The 24,184-nt window shown below is 40.8% G+C and overlaps 1 long non-coding RNA gene across 1 annotated transcript in view; it reads right to left on the bottom strand.

Annotated features, from left to right (window-relative positions):
- Positions 1–915: 915 nt before the first annotated feature.
- Positions 916–24,184, bottom strand: part of LOC136885450 (uncharacterized) — a 29,078-nt gene continuing 5,809 nt past the window's right edge. Inside the window, exons 2-3 of the long non-coding RNA XR_010861532.2 lie at positions 9,694–9,785; positions 916–1,504 (exon numbers count right to left, since the gene is read on the bottom strand). This is a non-coding gene — a long non-coding RNA (uncharacterized lncRNA). The remainder of the gene's footprint in view (positions 1,505–9,693; positions 9,786–24,184) is intronic.

Here is a 24,184-nt window from a genome sequence, read left to right as displayed (position 1 = left end):
CCCGTAGTCTTGTTGCGAGAGTTGGTTGTGTGCAAGGAGGAGTCATTTTGCATGCTAAACTGAGTAAGTACAGCATTCAAATTAAAAGCCTATTATTCCTAGAGAGAGCACTGAAATGTGTATGAAATACTGGACTTCATTTCAGTCGTGTGGTGTAGTTCCTGGCGTGCAATCGCTACAGTGAGGTGGCTGGCGTGAGTTACTGTAGCCGTCATTATAATAAATCAGGCAATGTTTGCAATTTCGTCCCCATTCATTTAATTAATTTACGAAGTTTATTATTTTCAGATAGGAAAACGCAAGCAGTGGCATAAGGAGTCTATGAAAAAGGCTATTAAGGCAGTGAGTGAAAAAATAACGGGTTAAAACATGCAAGTAAAGCGTTTATCATTCCACGAGCAACGCTGAAAGACTATGTTAAAAATACAAAGAAAACATGGCCTATAAGTAATTAATTATAGGGAAAGTGTTTGGTAAGATCAGAAAGGAAAACTATTATACAATTAATTGTACTTTTCTTAAATTTGCTGGGGGACGAAATTACGAACACACTTTTGACAGTTTAGTTTTTGCAGCGTGTATGTCAAATATTGACTACCTTACGTTATAACAGTTTCATTGTAAATTGCCAGTAAATGGAGAATATATTCAGTAATATATATACCCATTTCTAGCCTTGTCCACAACATTCCTGAATTGCTAAAAGTCCAAATCTGCTAAGGGGCGAAATATGGGCCCCCTACCTTATGTATGTTGGGTATTCAGCCCGAAGGCTGGTTTGATCCTCCACAGTTCCGCCAACAGCTGTCATAAATAGCCTAGGCACCACTGAAGAGGCAGACTAGGGAAATGAGGAGTGAGGTAGTTTCCCGTTGGTTTCCTCACCTTATGAACAAAAATAAATTAAAGATGCTATTGATTGTAAGGAATTATTATTTATTAATAAAATATTTTGGTTGTGAAGCAAAAGTTCTTTTTTGCGATTGTAAGCATTGTTGCATGATGCAGCTGAGTAGATGGTACTCAAACTATCCTAACCTTAGAGCACAAGGACATCCACACAAGGGTAAGATCTGTAAGCTGTGTGAGAAGTCCCGGCTGTAAGGGGTGCCCTTGATTTGTCCGTTCGGATCAAATGTGAAAGCCACGCGTTACGGCAATTTTACCCTTTTACCATTCCACGCTGATTGCCACGTAGCTAACACATCTGACCGACTCGGACAAAAAAAATAGGCTTGATAGTAAGTGTTTGATTTTGATTCCTTGTTGGTAGTTTTTGGTTAGCGGGTTTTATTTTGGGGTTAGTCATTTCTTTCTTTGTTTGTTTGTTTGGGGAAATGCTAACTTCCAAACCACCAACCAAGGAGAGATGCCAAAATGAGCCGCACACACTTCAATGGTCTCGACGCTGAGATGAATAGCGGATTTCTCTGCGTAGGCGACATCTCCAGATGTAAGGACGCTGGAAGCCTTCAACATCTTCAAGCTGGAGGGAAACATGTTCCTGCGGAAAGAAGAATACATGAGAAACATTTTTCTCATAATTTCATTTTGGTTCGTATTGATGGTTTATCACCATCAACAAGGATGAGAAGGACCACCTACTCAATACTATACATAATATGTTAATATTATTTATTACATCGGGACTAGTTTCGACCCTTGTATTGGATCATCTTCAGCCTTAAATTGTGTATGTGTATGTTCAGTCTTCAGCGCTAAAGCTGGTTGGATCCTCAACAGCTCTGCCATCAGCTGTCATAGATGGCCTAGGCATCACTGAAGAGGCGTACTAGGGAAATGAGGAGTGAGGTAATTTCCCGTTGCTATCCTCACCGAGCCAGAAGTTGCTATTACATATCAGTCTGCCAAGCCCACTGAAATTCATGCACCAACCTACCCTATGAGCTTTTTACACACCATTCAAGCAGGGACTGGCTGCATAAGGAATGGCATTACTAGCCTCGCTCATACCTCAGTCACTTTCACATTGTCAAAGCCAAGGATAAGACTGAGAGAGGTCAATGAAAGTAACAACATTTCTCTAGCCTGTACCAGAAGACATAGTGCACTGTAAACACTAGGTCCTACCTTAAATTATAAATGGAAAAGAGCACACGTGCAAGATACATCAATTATAATGGAGTCATGTGTAACTACATATTTCATCAATGCTTCAAGACATGCAAATAGGTGTTGATGTTTCAAGATACTTTTAATATTCTAATCTAATCGACTGGATAACGATGATTAAGAAAGGGATTGTAATTTTTAGGAATCAATAAAGAATAAATTCACGTAATTTATTATATTTTATTTACCTAAAATTCGTAGCTAATATCCCTAGGATATTTTCAACATTGAGTTACTTGCCTGAATGGCTAGAACTGTCAATTTCTGTGTATATGTGGGCGGTGCCAAGCCAAATCTGCAGCACGCAGACATCTGAAATGTATAATTTAGGTATTCTTGGATGGATTTTTATGCAAGTAAAGATCTATTTTCACAACGACATTACAAAAATAGGATAACTCTTAATCTACCGCAGACAGGATCTGGATTAGCTCCTGCGGTCTGGAACATGGTCTTTGAGAAGGCGTACAAGGTGAGAAAGATGCCTAAATTACGGTAAATAAGTACGCTAAATAATGTGATTCATAAGGCATCGCATTAAAAGGGCGTGTTAAGGGACAACAACAGAAGAGAAAGACCAAGAATGGAACAGTGCAAAACAGATCAAATAATAATAATCGCAGAGAAAGTAGTACTACAAATATCCTTTGAAAAGACGAAATACGTGACGAATATAAGTGATGGTCGAGAATGGATATTAACAGACCATGGAAAGAGTGTAAGAGTCAAGAAGTTTAAGTATCTGGGTGAAGTAATCCAAGAGAATGGGTAGAACAAGAAGCGACCAATATCCGCATTGGTAATTAGGGCGAGCGTTCCAATTGACCAAAAGTATCTATAATAAGAAGATGCTGAGTTTCGGACCTCTCTGAAGAACCTGAGAAACAAGGAAATGCCATTTGGTCCTTGTTTCAATGAGGGTGAAATCCTGACATTCACCTCCCCGCGGCAGAGAGGAGGCAACGACTGCATATAAAAATAATATTTTATATGCAGGCGGCTAAGGAGATCCCCTATACCAAGTGCCAACAGTCTCTTTGAGAGTGGATGAGCGGGTATGGGTAAGGGCACTCTATTGTCCTGGGGACAAGAAATTGTTCCCAAAGGCGGAGGAACCAGTTTGGTCAACGGCATTAGGATGCAGAAGGCAACGGGAAACCACTGCATTAGGGTAAGGGCACTCTATTGTCCTGGGGACAAGAAATTGTTCCCAAAGGTGGAGGAACCAGTTTGGTCCACGGCATTAGGATGCAGAAGGTAACAGGAAACCACTGCATTGAAGATCCTGAGAGATATTCCAATAAATCCACATGGCATGGCTGCAACGTCAAGATCGGAGCTCGCCGTGTGGATCGTCTACCTCCGTTTGGAGACGACGGCTTAAGAAGAAGAAGAAGAGTTTCGGAGTCAACTTTGGACATTGCAGCACTGTTGTAAGACCAGAAGGCTTGAATACTTCGAGACCCTGTGGATGAATCGCAAAGGACAAGTCAAAGAGAACGCAGGCTACTACGGAAGATCTTGGGTAACAGATAGGTTGATGTATGGTCGCTGGGCGAAGGAAACCTCGGAACTCCTCCGTGTAAAGTTTACAGAAATCCAAAACTGAGCGGTCAGCAAATGACCGGAGAACTGTTCCTGGCATTTCCGTTGCTTAATGATAGCCCAATAAATTATTCGATCACTGGAGTCTTCTGTTCGCTTCTGGAACGGTTCAAATCCCGTTACAAGGTGATATCTATATTATTATTATTATTATTATTATTATTATTATTATTATTATTATTATTATTATTATTATTATTATTATTATTATTAATAATAATATTATTATGTCCTATTATTATTATTTTATCTGTGAGATTACCATTATTGTAGTATAATTCTTATTCAGTTCGATTCTGCAATGCTTGTCGCTTGCGTGATTGTAGTTAAATGTATGTTTAAATAAGTTACATTTTGGCTCCGCAACGTGGTGCACGAAGAAATTCAGAACTTGTTTTGAATGACAGCATATTATAGGTTCATTTTGGGAAGAGTATGCACTTTTAAGCCAACGGAATTATTACCGGTAAATATCAGGAGAGTAATTTTGTGATATATATTTGTATTTTGGTGGCATGCCAAGGGATTTGAAGAGGGAAATTAATTTGAGATCGCGTACTATTACTAGTAAACAAAAGATGGACAAGGAAGACAATAGCAAGTCACGCGATGACGAGGTTGTTGCTTCTAAGGATATCCAAGGTGAGGTTGAGAGTAGGGAGCAGATGAACACGATGGAAGGTTCTGAGGTAACTCAGGAAAGTGCAGAAATTGAGAAGCACACTGACACTCAAAAGGAAGTCGCAGGGGTAATAAATTTACAACAATTTAATTTGTGGATGGCCAAAATGATCGAGCTCAATAATGAAACCTGTAAGAAAATGATTGGTATTAGTGAAAATAGTATGGAACAGATATGTAGAAAAATGGATCAAATAATTAGTAGGAATAACTAAAATAGTAATAAAATGGAAGGATTACTTGATAGTAACAGTGCGATCATTAGTAATATAGATTCTAAGATATTAGAGGTAACAAAGCAAACATGTAAGTCAAATGAAGAGTGTGTTGAAATGGGAGGTGAAATGAAGTTGAATCGGAACGATCTTCATACTCAGATTGAGCATGTCAAAGGAACATGTACAGAGAATATCGTAGAATTAAGTGATAAAAGTTCTAGTAATCGGGAAGAAATTCATGAGGGGGTCGAGAAAAGATTGGACAAGATTTATAATGCAGTTGGGGAAGATGCGGGGGAAAAGATTAGTAGAATAGAGCAAATTGAAAGCAAACTTGTGGAGGTCACCGAACTACGGAACGAACAGGAAACGCTATCACAGCAGGTGAGAGAGAGAGAGAGGAAGAATTGCAGGAAGAAGTGAGAATAGTGGAAGAGAATGCTGAGAGAGTAGCGGGAGAAGAAGTTGTGAACTGCCAGGGAGTAATACGGCAGGAATTTACAGGTAAGACGGCGGGAGAAGTGATAGTGGCGAGTGGTTTGTTCAGTAGGGATCGTGATTTAACCAAGTTTTCTGGAAAACAGTTTAATCCTATAAAATTTGTAAAACTAGTTGAGAAAAGATTTGCAAGTAAGTTGAGAAATAATATTATTGAATGGGAATATGTGTTGGAGATTTTGTCTAATGTTTTTATCGGTGAAAGTAAAGTATGGTTTCGAGTATACTGGAATAATATATCAGAGATAGGAGAGTTTAAAGATAAATTTATTGACAGGCTTTGGGAAGAATGTGTGAAAAGGCGCGAGAGAGAACGCATGATGGCTGGGGGAAGTAGTATAGTAGAGAGAGGGGGTAAAATGTTAGCCGTGTATCAGAGGAGAGGTGGTAATCCTGATGAGCAGAGGATTAAGAGTTATGTCGGTGGTGATAGAGGTCAGAGGAGTAACCAGAGAGAATCGGAAGATGGGAGGCGTATGGATTTGAGTTATGAGAGAGAGGGTCAGAAGAGTAACCAGAGAGAATCAGAAGATGGGAGGCGTACGGATTTGAGTTATCAGAGAGACTATGATAGTCTGAATATGAATGTTATCCAGGTGTCGTTATCGAGCCAGTGTATTTCAGATTCACAGGGAATCGGGTAAGTTAAGTGGACAGTTCGAAGGTAGTAGTTGAACAGGTATATAGTATAAGTAGTTATGTAGTGAAAGCAGATTTAAGATAATAGTGTGATTGTGACCTAAGTAATGTTAAGTGAGATATTTAAGTAATGACGTAGTCGTAGATAATGAAGTAATTAATAGTAATAGTAAGTAAGACGTAAGAAGTGATCTGTTAAGTGATGTAAGTACTTGTAATACTGAGAATATGATATAAGTAGTGAGGTAGTAACTCCGATGATGGAAATTGTGATATGGAGAAGGTAATATTAGATATTATACAGCCGTTGAGTAAGTCACAGAGAGTAAATAAAATGATAGTGGTACCAGTCAATTGAAGATAATTGTAAGTGTCAGCCATGCCTTGTTGTACCAAATCTTCTGTATTCAGTTATTTTAGGAGGTGAATGGCTTACAAATCATGGAAGTAAAGTAGACTTTAATTTAGGTAGTGTGTGTTTGTTCTGAGAGAAAACTAGCAAAGAAGTACGTGTTAATTATGATGGTCTGAGGTAAGTGTCTGGTAACGTGTGTTCTTTAAAGATGTATGAGAGGTAAGTGAAGGTGTTCCTAGTGAGAGGAAATGTTTTGAGGTGTGTTACGTGTCTATACGATCAGTATCCGAGGGATGGTCGGTATGAGGCAGTGACATGAGGTAATTTGAGTGAATTACAGGAGGAGTAATTGTGTTCGATGTTAGGTAAGCATAGAGATGTATTTAGTGGTAAGTCAGGAAGAACACGTAGATGAACATAAATTTGTAGTACATGACCATTCATCATTTGTGGGAGGCAAGTACCCCATTCAACTTACATATGCTCGTGACGTCAAGAACAAATAAACATTATGCTGGATTACGGAATAACTGAACCATCTTGTAGCCATAGTATTGATCCTTGAGTTGTTATTGCCAAGAAGGATGTGATCTATTGAGATATGTAAGTTAATAAAGGCAAAAGCGATTCCGTTGGAGTGACAGAGTGCTACTTAGAGTTCCATTTTCATCATCTGCAGAGGCGGGAAATATGTCTAAATTCTTTCTTTTGTATCAAGGGTATTTCACTATTGTGAACCGTATCGGGAAGTGTGCATATTCCTTAAAAGGTCAGGAAGGGAAGATTGTCGGTACTTATAACATTAATAATTTAAAGAAGTACTTCACGTGAGATTTGTTGAGATAAAAATAAGATGATTAATTTTTGTGAGAAACTGGCAAAATAAAACTAACATATGTGAATTTGCGTGTGAACCAAGTGTCGTATTGGTGTATTGGAAGAATAAGTGCGACATTGTCATGTGTTGTGTGGCAAAGCGGAGAACGAGGCATTGGACAGTTATCTACGATAACAATATGCGAGAAAAGTTCTCATATAAGTGATATTTCACAAAAAGTTTTGATATGTTAAAAAAGACGAATGTTGTATAATGATTTAAAATTATTTGTATGTGTTAAATTGGGTGCTGTACTCTTGTGAATTGTTTGAGAGAGAGAGAGATAGAGAGAGAATGGGACACTGGACAGTTATCTACGATGACAATGTGCGAGAAAAATTCTCATATCTTTGATATTTTATAAAATGTATGGATGTTGAAAAAGAAAATTATTGTTGTATACTCATTTAAAGTGTTTATATGTGTCAGTGTTTTATATATATATATTATGTTGTTCATAAATCAATCCATTCTTTGTTCTTCGATTTATTTATGAGGGAGGCGATTTGTAACGGTTCAAATCCCGTTACAAGGTGATATCTATATTATTATTATTATTATTATTATTATTATTATTAGTATTGTTATTATTATTATTATTATTATTATTATTATTATTATTATTATTATTGTGTCCGTATTATTATTATTTTATCTGTGAGATTACTATTATTGTAATATAATTATTATTCAATTCGATTCTGCAATGCTTGTCGCTTGCGTGATTGTAGTTAAATGTATGTATATATACGTGTGTGTAGATTAATACTAGAAACCTATACAGTAAGAGTTGCTGTATATCAGATGTGGATGTGACATTGCTACATTGTGCAATACTGCTGGAGTAAATGCAGAGTCATGGCTACGTCACGGCTACGTCATAGTGAGCATTTAGCGGTGCGCTCACTGCTGGGAGAGACCTACTGGATGCCGCGGGGGATTTCACCATTGTAGGTAACACTTGTCGCGAGGTGGGAGTAGATAATAGTTATTTCTGGAGATTACGTAGGTGTGTCAAGCAATGTATATATAAGGTGGCTGCATATTGTAGCGTCAGTCATTATTCAATTGGAAGCAGAGGCCTAAGTCGGTCAGTCAACGAGAGTCGACGAGTGTGAACGAGATGCAGAAGACTCAGTGAGCCATTAGTCTTTGGTCATTATTCTATTGGAAGGAGAGGCCACAGTTGGTCATTTACTGAACGAGATGGAGTGGCCTCAGTCAGTCAACGGGAGTCATTAGTTAAACGGAAGCTGAACAGTGAAGAAGTCATTATTCAATTGGAAGCAGAGGCCTAAGTCGGTCAGTCAACGAGAGTCAACGAGTGTGAACGAGATGGAGAAGACTCAGTGAGCCATTAGTCTTTGGTCATTGAGAGAGTGAGGCTACAGTTGGTCGGTCTCTTAGTTGAAGATACGGACGGGAAGGCTTACCACGAAGTCGAAGAAGGATAGACTTACCAAGTAGTCATCAGGATGCAGAAGAAGCAGTCACATGGATACATCACCAAATTAGGCTTGACACATCTACAGTAAACACCAGATCTAAGGAATACGTTGTAATTACACTCAAAGTGTTGAAGGTACAGTCAAGTGAAACAGTGAGGGATATATTTCGTATAAATTGTTAAATGTCCGGTCAAGAAGAATTCAAATTCATGCCTAGTTTCTTTCAGTTGCAATGTCATAATTTCATATTCTCATCTGTTTTATCGCAATAAGACTTACTATTTTTATATACAATTTTAAGTATATATTTTGTTCTATCAAATTAATCTTTCGTTTCATTTATACAGTAAAATTCCTTAACCTCAAATTTAATGGTGAAACCGAACGCCGATCTCCTTTTCCCAGAACTTATATGGTATGTTGTCACAAGTAAGCTTAATACCCCACACCCTTTTAGTATTAAATATTCTCACTTCTCAGGCAACGCGGCAAGCCTTCACAAGACAGATGGAGAAACAATGTTTTCTCGTGAGGGGAATTACCGAGGTTTTCATTGGCTAGGAAAAATATATGTACACAGGAGTGTAATTAATAACATCGAAACAAAAAAATTAAAATGAGCAATGCAGCATAAGCAAGCGTGTTTACATACAGTACTTAAGGCAATGGGTGATAAAAACTGACATATATTTTAGAATGAAGAGTTCGGCAAAGGGACTCTGTGTGTAGTGGTGGACAAAAACACTAAATAAAAACAAGATCTTATTGAAAATGAGCAGACTCAACTCATTTGTGAACTGCTCGTTGTAAACAGAAGCTACGACCATTTTGCGTACCCTTTGCGATGATTCCGCGCACCCCTAGTGGTATCCATACCACTCTTTGACTACCACTGACCTAAAGGAATTTTCATGTGTATCTTTCCTTCAGTATAAAACTTCTGAAGGCATCTGAATTTTCAGAAAAGTGCCAGCAAGGCGCGTGTATTAGTTTCGTTGTTTAACTTTCGGAAATGGATACATTTTTTCTGCAAATTAGAATATATATCTAAATTAGGGCTGTCAAAAGAGGATTTTTATGTCCTTTATTCCGGCATTGCCTTTTTGAAAAATAGTTTTGTCCTATCTATTTGCATTTTGTCACCCTAAACTTACTGCATTATCTTGAACAACATAAATTAGAAATTTGACAGATCTACTATGAAAGAAAAATATTTCAGCTAATCATACGTATGCTTACCTTCCGAGCATGATGCGGAGATGATTAGTAACAGCTCCAGGCACTGGAAACCGTTACAGATCAAGCAAGGCCTACTGCGCAGCAGTCATCCGCTGGAACAAAACAAAACGGTGTCAACATTCTCCTTGGGAAAACCAAAAGATCATAAACATGCATCTTCATTATACGCCTTTCAGCGTTCGATCTGCAAGCCTATGAATTTATTAACCGCCGCCACAATTCTCTATTTGTAACTACACCCCTGTTCAAAGAAACAGAACACCTTGAAATACTAGAGACGGTAAGTTCATATTCACAGAACATGAACATTAGTATGTTCTGCAGAAACGATTAGCATTTCAATCACCTAGGTTCAGCAAGTGTCCTGTTCGCTAGTAGGCACTGTTCCTTCATGGGCACTGATGACGTGTTCCATGCGGGTGACATCGACGCGTATAAGGCGCGAATGAGGTCCTGGGGCATGGCCATCCATGCTGCATTCACCTGGTTCCAGGGTTCGTTTTTGGTGGTTGGCATTGGGTCACAGTACCTCATCCGTCGTTTCACTATATCCCAAATATTTTCGATTGGTGACAAGTCCGGTGATCGGGTGGGCCAGGGCATCAGTCTGACATCCTGTGACAACAAGAAGGCTCGTGTTCGTGCAGCAACATGTGGGCGCGCATTGTCCTGCTGAAATATAGCGTAGGCGTCTCGTGCAGAAAGGCTATGGCTACGGGTGGCAGGATATCATTCATGTAGGTCAAACTGGTCACAGTGCCCTGGACACGTACCAACTGTGATTTGTAGTTGTATCCAATAGCAAGCCACACCATAAGGCCCTGAGTTGGCGCTGTATGTCTTGTGCAAATGCTGTCTATGTGATACCTCTCCTCCTGTCTGCGGCGAACCAAAATGTGCCCATCATTTTCAAACAAACAGAACATGGATTCGTCTGAAAACACTATCTGCTGCCATTCCTGTCCCCAGTGACGTCGTTCCATACACCATTGCAGTCTAACATGTTTATGCACATTAGTCAAAGGTAGGCGGAGAAGTGGACGATGTGCCGGGAACCCAGATCGTAATAAACGGCAACGGACTGCCACTCCTGATAGTGTACGATGTGTTACACTGTTCCACTGTTACGCCAGAGCCGAGGAGGACGCAGATCTTTTCCCCCTGTGGGTGGGTGTGGTAGATTAACACCCACAGTATGCCCTGCCTGTCGTAAGAGGCGACTAAAAGGGGCTCTAGGGGCTCTGAACTTGGGAGAGTGGGTTGTCGGCCACGGGGCCCCTAGCTGAGTCCTGGCATTGCTTCCACTTGTGTCAGGTTCCTCGCTTTCACCTGTCCTATCCGACCTCCGTTGGTCAACTCTTGTTCTCTTCGACACCGACGGTATTAGGTTTACGGATCCTAGGTAGTCTTTCATTTTCATGCCCTTCGTGACCCTTGTCTTCCTTTGGCCGATACCTTCATTTTTCGAATTGTCGGATCCCTTCCAGTTTGTCCCTCTGATTAGTGTTATATACTGTAGAGTATGGTTGCCTAATTGTACTTCCTCTTTAAACAATAATCACCACCACCACCACGCAGATCTGTCCTGCAATCCCATTCGGATGAGATGTTGATCTTCTCCGAGGGTGGTCTTGGTGGTGCGACCAGACCCATCTCGTCGTATTCTACGGCCTTCTGTGATCCATCCTCTACACACCCGTTGCACTGCCGACACACTTCGTCCCCAACGAGTAGCAATTTCCCGGATGGATGCATCACGTTATCTCATGCCAATAATGCGCCCTCTTTCAAACTCACTCATTTGACGGTACGATTCTCGCATACGTCTGCGAGGCATCCTGCACGTCTGCTCAAGTCACACCGATCCATTACCTTAGGTTTATAGCAACAACGAGAGCCGCAGGCACATTTTACCACATACCAATGCACATGCCCTGCGAATATGAACTTCCTATCTCCGATCTTTTAAGGTGTTCCGGTTTTTGTGAATATAGTGTAATGCTGTGACCTCGTTTAGTTCTATACCTTAAAACGTTAGAAACTGAGTCTAACCACCGTCGTTTTGTTCTTCCTCTACTTCTCTTACCCTCCATAACAGTGTCCATTATTCTCCTTGGTAACCTATCCTCCTCCATTCCCCTGATATGAATCCACCACAGAGGCTGGTTAATGCGTACAGTTTCATCCATCGAGTTAATTCCTATCTTCCCTTTATCTCCTAATCCCGAGTACCCTCCTGCCATTGTTCCCACCTGTTTCTACCAGCAGTCATTCTCGCTACTTTTATGTCTGTTACTTCTAACTTAAATGTAACGTAAACGCCCTTCAGTCTGTCGAATAAATAGGTTAAACATAAATATTATTGTACTACGTATAACATACTTGTAAAAAGACATTATTAAACAAGGGTTAAAAATACACGCTGTTAAACAAAGAATAACATGTTTCGTCCTTAAAAGAACATCATTTTTTATCAAGTTACACTCAAATATTTACAAATAATATTTGTGTTTATCTCTGTTTAATATTTAGGAACTTAAATTCTACAACTTATCTGTTCTAGGCTATCCCGGTGCAGATATACAAAATATTACCCGCATCCACACTCTCTCCATTCGCATCCGCGAATGATTATCCACGGATTTCGGAACACTCAAGGCCGTTAATACTGGTGTGGAGACAAAGCGGGTAAGTTTGGGAATACAACTGGTGTAGAAGACCAGTACCTCGCCCAGGTGGCCTCACCTGCTATGCTGAACAGAGGCCTTGTGGGGGATGGGAAGGTTCGAAGGGAGACAAGGAAAAGGGAAGGAAGCGGCCATGACCTTAACTTAGGTGCCATCCCGGCATTTGCCTGGGAAAGAAGTGGGAAACCATGGAAAACCACTTCGAAGTTGGCTGAGGTGGGAATCGAACCCCGTTTACTTAGTTGAGCTCGCGAGGCTGACTGGACCCCGTTCCTGTCCTTGAACCGCTTTTCAAATTTCATGGACCTCCGGGGGTAGCAACTAATCACACTAACCACTACACCGCAGAGGAGGGCAACACAAATTATACAATCCTAAAATAATGTTATAGAGGTAACTAATAGATAAAAATGCGCTGAACCAATACGTGCTATAGGCCTAGTCAGAAACTTACTTGCCTTTATGTGTTATAAATAATTAGAGAACGGATTTTTATGTAAAAACCTATTTTCAGTATGTTTTTCATAAGTACACATTGTTTCCTAATTCTAACTTTTAAATTAAATTCAAATCGGAGGCTGGTAAATGTATCGACATGAGACCCTTCAGTACCACCTGACCAAGCCCGGATCGAATCCGTCCACTTGGGTTCTACGGTTGAGCCAGTGAGCCCTGATCGAAGAATAATATGGACCAGGTTTTCCTCGTTCTATGCGAGATGAAGTGGTAACACAAGAGGTTGAGGCTAGCCTAGCGCGGCCGGGCTGGCGTGACGTAAATGCGGGCAGCTTACGTAGCAAGCATACGTCACAGTGAAGCGGGAGAGCGAACGCACAACTTTGCAGGAAAGGAACGGGGGCGTTCGATTGTCATTACTCAGCGAAACGCTGAATTGGGGTACAGTATTTATGAATAAAACGCTATAATCGCAAGAAAACCGACCATTTCAAGATATTCTTATTCGATTTATACTGCGCTCGATGTAAACAGTCAGTTTTATTTTCTTATACATTCAAAGAATAAACAGGTTATCATTTTTTACAATTTACAAAGGTACATGGTTTAAACGTACAAGCTACGATTTACAATTCTTTGGACGGGAATGACAGTATTTCAATTTCTTAAAAGTAATATTCCTGTTATTCATTCAGCAAAATGTAATATATTTACATATTTCGACAGTTTTACTGTTTGATTTTGCACGGTGTTGTTCTGTTGTTTGAATTTCCCTTATCAGGCATCCGATAATAATAGCTAGCCTCTAAATGGCGAGGAGTTTCATCTCGTGTGGTTGTATAAAGTACAACAACAATGTATCTTCCAAACAGATGTACAGCATGTCTTCAAATAAATAACCTAACTGATGTTATTCCCGGTAAGCATGACTGGATTGTTGGTGAGTTTATCAGATAAATTAAACCCAGGCAAGCACAAGCCACAGCGTATCCACCTTAACTCCGTATTATAATAGAAATGCTTCTAAAGCACCTCTTGAAATGTAATAGTGAAAATTGTAATTCATTACGTACATCAAAAAATATTTGGAGTTGTGAGCCTCTTTATTGTATCCGGTCTAAATATGTAAACTGCTATGAACATAAATAACTTATTTCTTACAACGTAAATTGAAAATGACGTGGATTTCTGGCAGTGGCGTATACTGAGGGCTACCAAGGCTATCAGTGAAGCCGAAACATCAATTGAGAACAATAGAAATCTAAAGCACATTATAATGTCAGCATCTGACACATTGTTCCATTTACAAAACGTGAAAGCAGTGAGAGAAAAAAGTCGCACCTATTTCTGTGAGCAAGGCATCGGAGACTGATATTGCAGCCCAGACTCGCGTCCCTCTCCCCTCGACTCGCCACAAGCGGCTTGCTGCTGGATATTGGATAGGAGTCCGACTCGTTGGCTGAATGGTCAGCGTAATGGCCTTCCGTTCAGAGGGTCTCGGATTCGATTCCCGGCCGGCTCGGGGATTTTAACCTTAATTGGTTATTTCCAATGGCTCGGGGGCTGGGTGTGTGTGGCGTATTCAACATTAGAAATCATCCTAGGTGGGACCCTCATCTTCACAGACATGCAGGTCGCCTAATAGGCCGTCTACTAGAAAAAGACCTGCACCAGGCCTCTTCGGAGGCCATATGCCATTATTATTATCGGCTAGGAGCGAGGACATGGGGGGGGATAGGTGTGCTAGGCTTCGGTTCGTCAGATGGCCATTGCTAACCATCAACCATGCGTTACTCATCATGCATTCTTCCTCACCCCATACTTCTGACTTAATTATATAGATAACAGAATGATGGTATTTCACTCCCGTTGACTTCTACAACCTTGTAGGAAGACACTACAGGGCTGATGTTTTCTTTTTATTGGTAGATCTGTTAAAATGAAATGCAATCTTTCAGGTTTAAGGTTCACTTTTCTAGGTTGGAATCGAACCCGTGATCATGGGTCGGACACCACCACTGATCTCCAGAGGAAGCTAATTTACCAGTGAACGATGGGTACGACCGCTGTAAAAATCAACATTTTTATTTAATAATAATAATAATAATAATAATAATAATAATAATAATAATAATAATAATAATAATAATAATAATAATAATGGTGCATGGCATCTGTATAGGCTTGGTGGTGACCTAATGAACAAAATGAATAGTGAAGACGTCATAAACACCCAGCCTCCAAGCCAGGAGAATTAACAATATGAGGGGGTTGATTCTGAAAATTGGGGCAATCGGACAAAACGCAAGCATTCTATCGGTTTAGCCCCAAAGCCGGACTTTAATTTGCTAAACCTTACGCTACCATCTCCACTGATCAGTGGTAGCCCACCTCTCGATCCCTCTTTCTTTCATTATTTTCTGCCTCCATTTCAAACTCGCGTATCGCCGCAGTATCGAGAGTGATTGGGAGAACTTCGCCCATCCTTCACGGCTTGTGACGTAACCCGTGGTGACCTAACTGTTCGGACAAATGACCGACAAGTGAGTACTAACGCAGGAACATAGCCCAGTACAAGATACAGAGTAACTTGAGGTGCAAAGGCTAGTTTTCTGCCAGCTACTTCCAACCCTCCGTAAAGGAGAAGTTATGAGAAACCTTCCTAAACACACCAGGTATTCCCATACTAAGATATCCCCGGCGCCAGACCACTGCCGATCAAGCGCCACTGTCATGCTCGGTCCACGGCAGCCTGCAAGGCTTTTAAGGTGTACTTTGGAAACGTTTGTGGAACCAGTGACACAAGTAGGTAGTCAATTTCGGCGCGCAGTCAAGACGGAATTAACTGTATAGGAAAAGGTAGTCTTGCAAACGACCCTGTGGATGGCCAGTCGTGCAAAAGCTCTTTCCTACGGAGCTACCTCGCATACCCCCTTCAAATTAGGTCGTTATTGGTGCCGTCTCTTATAACATTAAGCACGGACCGCACAGAGAATGTGGTCCCGCGCCGTTGTTATGAAAGGCGAGTTAGGAGATTTTTAACACGTAAACATTGTTGCCAATTTAGCCATTTTATAGCTAGCTATTCTGAAAAGTCTATTGCTAAAAATTTTTGAGTTTAGCTTCGTTTTTAGCCATAAATTCCCGTTTGTGAGAAATGTTGGCTTTCTTCCAATTTAATGCTTTTCCTTGCGATTCATGCATACTTTTTTATATTGCAAGTAAAAATCAAATATCACATGCACAAAATGACAGGGACGTAACGTTAGGGCCCGGGCCTGTAAGGTGCCCCGCACACTCCTTGCAAAATGAAAATGAAAACCTAGAACGTGATTTCCAGTCAGTGGCCGAGTCAGGGATGGGATGAATGAAGCCCACATCTTGCGGCGATGATAGGTATTGTGCCGGCTGCCGAAGCCTGTTGCACACCTCTGGGTCCTTGCAATATATTTATATAAAATATAATTCTCATGGATTTTAATAAATGACTTGATAAATTAGGAGAATCAGGTAAACATTAGTATTGCGCTTCACGTAATCGCGTGGGCGCGTGATGCAATCTATATTACATCTATGCATTTCCTAAGTGCATGACTCTTCACACATGCGGACATAAGTTCATATTATTTCTGGAAGGCTTATCAGAGAGCGATAGCTCCACGCAAACACAACCTGTAAGCCTGTCGGGGAATGAAGATGGGTAATTTTAATTTAATTTCCCTGTGATGTTATTGATGTGTTGATGGCAAAATTTGGATGTTCCGACCAGGACGGTATCAACTCTAAGCTCGCATGCTATTATAAGACCCATTAACTATTTTACTTTGAAATCTTACAATAATGCACGTTGCTTTACGTCGCACCGACACAGGTCACACCCCTGCAACGTGACAATCTTTGAAAGAGCGGCCGATCCCTTCACCAGTCTGCTTCAGCGAACAACAGACTTCCACACTACAAGCTCATTAGGCGGGTCGATGGATGCAGAGAGGGTCTCCACCCGTCCCCCGCAAGGCCCCTCTACCTCAAGGGCAGTGTCCTGGAGCTTCAGACGCTGGGTCTGGGATACAACTGGGGAGGATGACCAGTACCTCACCCAGGCGGCTTCACCTGCTGTGCTGAACAGGGGCCTTGTGGGGGAGATGGAAAGTTTGGAAGGGATAGACAAGGAAGAGGGAAGGAAGTGGCCGTGGCCTTAAGTTAGGTACCATCCCGGCATTTGCCTGGGGGAGAATTGGGAAACCACGGAAAACCACTTCCAGGATGGCTGAGGTGGGAATCGAACCCACCTCTACTCAGTTGACCTGCCGAGGCTGAGTAGACCCCATTCCAGCCCTCGTACCACTTTTCAAATTTCGTGGCAAAGCCGCGAATCGAACGTGGGCCTCCGGGGGTGGCAGTTAATCACACTAACCACTACACCACAGAGGCGGACATTATACAATTGAAATGTCGTTGAATATTTGACCATGGGCGCCTATGCCCGGGGGCAAGGTGGGGACGCGCCCCCACCCACTAGCTCTCAGGGAAAGGAAAATTCCAATATAGTTAGGTGTTTTTCTTTTAAAGAATATGATTTAAAAATCGGTATTACGTAGAAGTGGTAGGGGATACAGTGTGTGGTATTCTACCGTGGAATACAAGTCGCCATTCATCTTCCAAAACATTAAAAATACTACATACCCCCAGGTCTAGACTCCCCCCCCCCCCTCTACAAACGATCCTATGGGCGCCCATGTGTTTGACTGCACACTAAGAAATTGACAGACACTAGAAAGAACTGCAGAGACACATTTATTGAGTGAGAATGCCACACTGACGTATCCGAGCGGCAAGAGGGTGAGTCATACCTGTGTCCATGACCTTGGCATAAATATACCCCTGCTACCCTTCGTCACTGCACGCGCTGTATGAATTGGTTAGCCGCAACGAAGGGCATTTTGTGAGTATTTGTCTTAATAATTGAAGACATTAAAGGAAGGAATTAGCTGAAAAAAACAATAGGGATTGTACAAATTGCTTTTTAAATAGTTTCTAGTTTCAGGAGTTTTTTTTAATAACTCTACGGTTCTTTAGTCTGTCGAAACTTAAAAATAGTCATGTGGCTAAAATGGAAATAAATGTATTTTTTTTGCCACTCCCCCGCCTGCCCCCAACAATTGCCGCTGATGCCCTTGTGTGAAGGAAAATAAGTAAACTACAGAAAAAGGAGCTGAACAAGCTACAATTGCAGTTGTTTACAGAGGATTTTCCGCCTTTTTCTATGGTGGAAGACGAAGGTAGCAGATTCCCTATCTCCTGTTTTCCTAGCCTTTTCTTAAATGATTTCAAAGAAATTTGAAATTTATTGAACATCTCCCTAGGTAAGTTACATACATTAGTGAAACAAGAAGCATACCTCCGTAACCACCTTTTCCAAAAATCGGTCATCTCTTCTGTTTGTTACTCTTAGGGCCGAATTCATATACAGCATTTTTACATAAGTGCCCCTTATAAGCCAGGCTTCATTTCATATTACCTACTTAAGTGTCCCACTTATTGTTATAAGTGGACCTCCCACACGCACTTAAAAGTGACTCACTTATGTTGCAGAAAGATGGAGGATAATGATTTTGCTGAATATGTTGCATTTCATTCACAGAATGAAAAATGAAATGTCGTATGGCTTTTAGTGCCGGGATATCCCAGGACGGGTTCGGCTCGCCAGGTGCAGGTCTGTATATTTTGACGCATGTAGGCGACCTGCGCGTCGTGATAAGGATGAAATGATGAAGACAACACAAACACCCAGCCCCCGGGCCATTGGAATTAACCAATTAAGGTTAAAAACCCCGACCCAGCCGGGAATCAAACCCGGGACCCTCTGAACCGAAGGCCAGTACGCTGACCGTTCAGCCAACGAGTCGGACATTCACAGAATGCTTTCCGTGCACACAGTAGAGATGGAAAATCCTGTCGAAATGTAATGTGACCAACAATTTAAACAAGATTTCGTTTTAGTAAAGCGAGAGTTATGAATGTTCTTGTTCCTTTGACTGGGAGAGTGAACATAACCCCTAGAGGACTCACTATCTCACCATTAACGAAGATATTGTTTTGAGATTTTATGCCACCTCTTAATTTCAGATTATTATTATTATTATTATTATTATTATCATTATTATTATTATTATTATTATTATTATTATTATCATTACCGGTATTTCGCTTAATTAATTGGAAACGTGTTACAAGTTGATAAGTTATCAAGACTGTAGGCTTGTGGAATAGTAAAGAACTATACTAGTACTGAGTTATAAGAAAAATGAACGTGTTGCACTACCACCCATTTATTTTAAGGTTGATTTGTGCTAATTATATCAGGTTAGTCAACCAATCACTTGCCGGATTATACCAGAAGTTTCTGAAATTATGGCATCGCACATTTTATTGGGGAAGTATAATAACTTCGTGTGGCTATTTCTAGCCGAGTGCAGCCCTTGTAAGGCAGACCCTCCGATGAGGGTGGGCGACATCTGCCATGTGTAGGTAACTGCGTGTTATTGTGATGGAGGATTGTGTTATGTGTGGTGTGTGAGTTGCAGGGATGTTGGGGACAGCACAAACACCCAGTCCCTGGGCCATTGGAATTAACCAATGAGGGTTAAAATCCCCGACCCGGCCGGGAATCGAACCGAAGGCCAGTACGCTGACCATTCAGCCAACGAGTCGGACATTGCGGAAGTAATTAGGCCTTTTACAACATAACAGCTACGGATATATTTGTCAAATCATTAAAAGCGTTGTAAGGCTAGATATTCTACATTTGGATGAATATTTGTATAGGTTCGAATACCTGGACAAGTATAAACATATTATATTAAGAAGAAAATTAGACTCTGGGCATTTTCGTAGTTTGCATTGTCGTGGCATTGTCCACAACAAGTTTTTCCCACGTCATTCATATTCTGATGAGAAACTGCGTCGGTCTGCTTGTTCTATATTATGTGCGTGTAATTCGACACAAGTTCTTGCAGGTGTCGTCTCAGCTCGCTGTTTTGTTATCCATTCTGATAACCAAATAAAATATAGACGATCTTTTAACCTTTTAATGCGGTCGCTCGCATTGATCATCCCACTATTTGGTAGCCAGAACTAAACGATCCACGAAGCATGGGCATAAGATACAGCATTGCCACATCTCCAGTGAATACTAAATGTATCAATAATTATAAAAATTTCGTGTGGCTATTTCTAGCCGAGTGCAGCCCTTGTAATGCAGGCCCTCCGATGAGGGTGGACGGCATTTGCCATGTGTAACTGCGTGTTATTGTGGTGGAGGATATGTGTGGTGCGTGAGTTGCAGGGATGTTGGGGACAGCACAAACACCCAGCCCCAGAGCCACTGGAATTAACCAATTAAGGTTAAAATCCCCGACCAGACCGGGAATCGAACCCGGGAACCTCTGAACCGAAGGCCAGTACACTGACCATTCAGCCAACGAGTCGGACAATGTATCAATGAGTGTGATCTTTAAGTGCTATCTATGAAATGTAAACCCATATAAGTGATCCCTCATTACTCAAGGGTTCCACTTATATATAAATGCTGACTATGAATTCGGCCCTTAATCTTTCCTCCCTTCCCGTTGAAACTTCTCGTCAATACCACCCAGCCGAGATTCGTAACTGAGGTTGTTATCCGCGACTTTGGGGGTTGCTTTCGTACGTGGCTGGTCATTAATTTACACCCGAGAAACAGCGACCCTTCGCCGATTTTCCCATCATTAGCAGTTTTAGTTTTTCGCTTCCCATCATGTTAGCTTCCAACATCACCGTAAGCCTTTCTGTACTTGTTAACTGTTCCTCACAAACCACAAATGCCGTATTGCACAGTTAATGTTGCACAAAATTCGAGTCAGAGTATTTTTTGCTTCAAGGGAGGAAATGTTTGCTTCGAGAAATTCGAGTAATAGAGAAATAAATACACGTGAAGATTAGGACAAATGGCCGGGAAATTTAAATTACTTCGAGATACTGAAAATTCGAATAATGAAGGTTCGAGATATCGAGGTTCGACTAGAATGTTAGAGAATGATTTAGTTTTGACTTGGGTCTATAAACGGTAATAATAATAATAATAATCGTATGGCCTCAGCTACCGTTTGCAGACAAGGTCTGTCTAGGGAGGTCAAGTCACGAATGCTACTTATGGAGCCGCCATATTGGGTCTTTAAGCGAGCGTAACCAAAGGCAAGTGTATTCGAATTTAGAGGATTTCGGTACCGTAAATTGAAATAAAAACTAAATACCAACTGTTTTTCATAAAAAATTTAATTGGGCGTCTACTGGTCATGTATATATAACTCTATAACACTTAAATGATATGAATACATTCACAGCTATTTGAATAGGAAGATAATTAACAGAGCTTGAAATTCTTTTTTGAGAATCAAGAATCAACAGGAAAGCTCAAGTTCTTCTCTTTTACTTCCTTACAATTTGGTCTTACTGTGTTTCTTATTAATATCATCTGTCAAATACGTAATCTTATTGACAGAAACATAGAAATCTGTACAGTACCTGTGTCATATTATGATTACCGGCACATGAAATACTGAACGCAAGTACTGTATTTAAAGTACTAAACGACGGTTGTAATAAATTACCTTCAGCGTTTTCTTTATTAAGAAAGTAATTTCCGATATCTACTGCGTTTCTAAAAGGTTACCCCAGTGTGTTGACAAGCACTGAATGCCTCTTGAGTTGAGTGCATTAAATTACGTATGGTAACTGTTGTTATCCATTCGAATGGTATTTCTTTGGGTTTTAAGGCAAAAATATTCTGCACATATGCAACAAGAGTGATGTTCTTAGCTACTCTTAACTAGTTTATTGATAACCCATGCAGCTATATAGTACAAAGTGGTGGTGGTGATTATTGTTTTAAGGGGAACTACAACTGGACAACCATCCTCTATAAACACTAATCAGAAGAAAACAAATGGAAGGGGACCAACACTTCGAAAAATGAAGGTATCGGCAAAAGAAAGATGAAGGCCACAAAGTGCGTGGAAATGAAAAACTTCCTAGGTCTCGAATGCGCTAATGCCGTCGCGGTCGGAAAAGAACAAGTGTCGACCAGGCTAGGTCGGATGGGCTAGAATAGTAAAAGCCATGTCAAGACTCAGCTAAGGGCCTCGTAGTCACAACAAGAAAGTAATTTCCGATATTTTGAACTAATTTGAACTTATTATCAACAAAATTGTTGTAATGATGGCCAGCTGGACATAAATTGTTGGTTTGAAGTGATAGGCTTATTCTTGTTGTGATTATAATTGGTAAATGAACAGGAACAAGCATTTCAAATATCTGTGAAACATTTCTACGTTGCACGTAGGGTTAGAAAGATACTGTCTGTAGTTTACATGAAAAGGAATGGAATGAAATGAAATGGCGTTTGCCTTTTAGTGCCAGGATAGTCTGAGGACAAGTTCGGCTCGCCATGTGCAGGTCTTTTGATCTGACTCCCGTAGGCGACCTGCGCGTCGTAATGAGGACGAAATGAAGATGAAGACGACACATACGCCCAGCCCCCGTGCCAGCGAAATATACCAATTATGGTTAAAATTTCTGAACCTGCCGGGAATCGAGCCTGCGACCCCTGTGACCAAAGGCCAGCACACTAACCATTTAGCCATGGAGCCGGACACATGAAAAGGAAATTTTCATAAACATCAATACTACTGTTACACACTTCCTGTTACTTTTCTTGCTTGTTTTGAAAGATAATTCTCTTTCTTTGGGAGGTTTCCTATTATGTATATCCACTTGAGTAGTTTCCGTCCATCTGCCCTCTTTAGTTCAAATTGTGATTCTTCAAAATGATGCTAGAAGAAAATACACAAGACCTATAAATATAAAACATCGTTCATATAAACATACTATTATTCAGGAATAATACGAATGTATAACTTCACTAACCTCGCACAAGAAGAATTATCTGTAGGTTGACATTTGTTACGCCTACAGTTTTGTACCCACTGAGCTCTCCTCTGCTTATCTCTTGGGAAGCGAAACACTAATTCCGTCAGTTGTCTTATTTTGACAATTTGGTGCGGCGCAGTATCCCGTTTTCCTTCAAAATACAAGTAATAACTCGCATCATTACATCAGACACGCCCACATAACGATATTTGAGACCCAATATGGCCGCCACCGCAAAGGATTGTGGTAGCGTGACCAGACCTCCCTAGACAGACCTTGTTTGCAGACATTTCGATTTGACGCCATCTGGCTGTCTGCTCGTCAATTTCGACGTTCCGCTTTACTCTGTCTGCCATCTAGCGGACCTAGAGTAAACCGGATCTCTCTTGGGCGTCTATGGCTGACATTTAATTAATTTTGTCGGGTAAATACCAAATGTGTCACCAGAGATCTTTTACATGCCGACATCGTACGACATGGAGTGTCGAATGGATTTTTTTCCGCCCTTCAAAAATCCGACTACCTCTGCCGGGTTTGAACCCGCTATCTTGGGATCCGGAGGCCGACACTCTACCACGGATCCACAGAGGCAGCTCTCTATAAACGGTATACAAATTTAATACATTTTTGAACAAGGTATGAATTATTTTTGTAAATTTTTTTCACATTTCTGAAAATGAATTTTTAAAAGCTCTTGCGGGCCGCCATTTGGAAACCCCTGCTCTAGCAGATACGTGTATTTATTATTTATCGTACTGCTTTTAATGCCGGGAGCTTCCAAGAACAAGTTCAGCTCGTCTGGTGCAGGAATTTCTATTTGACTCCCATAGGCGACCTGCACGTCTGGATGATGTGGTATGGAGAGGGTGAAACTTACAGTAACCTTTAACCCTCCAAGTGGCAAGCGCCTGATATCAGGCGTTTTGACATGCTCTTTATTTTATTTCGATAATCTTATTATTATTCATCGAAATGTGCTAATTACGAATCAATTGAAGGAGAAATGTTCGGCCATAATCATGAAATAGTTTGTATAATAACATCTTACACTAATCTAGTGTAAATCGTTGCCAAAGTAGCGTCATAATTCCGCTGTCTTGTGCTAGCTGCTACATACTCAGCGGCCGGCCACACGAATGTCTCAGCTGAGTCAGCTATATTTAGTCGCCAGTTTTTCTTCTGATATCAATCTTAAGTGTTGATATGCACTCACCTCAGCAATACTGAATCATTTCCTCACAGGGACTGTTTACTTTAGGCAAGGTGACGTTCTACTGGTTGCTTATAAAGAGACGAAAACAAGGAAACCAGTTTATTGTCTCACAACGGGATGTTACACTGAGGGAAATGAGGGGTTGAAACCACTACTGATTCATAAGTAC

The sequence above is a fragment of the Anabrus simplex genome, chromosome 14 (assembly GCF_040414725.1).
Source record: "Anabrus simplex isolate iqAnaSimp1 chromosome 14, ASM4041472v1, whole genome shotgun sequence".
Classification (NCBI taxonomy): Eukaryota; Metazoa; Arthropoda; class Insecta; order Orthoptera; family Tettigoniidae; genus Anabrus; species Anabrus simplex.
This window is presented reverse-complemented; position numbering and strand designations above follow the sequence as displayed.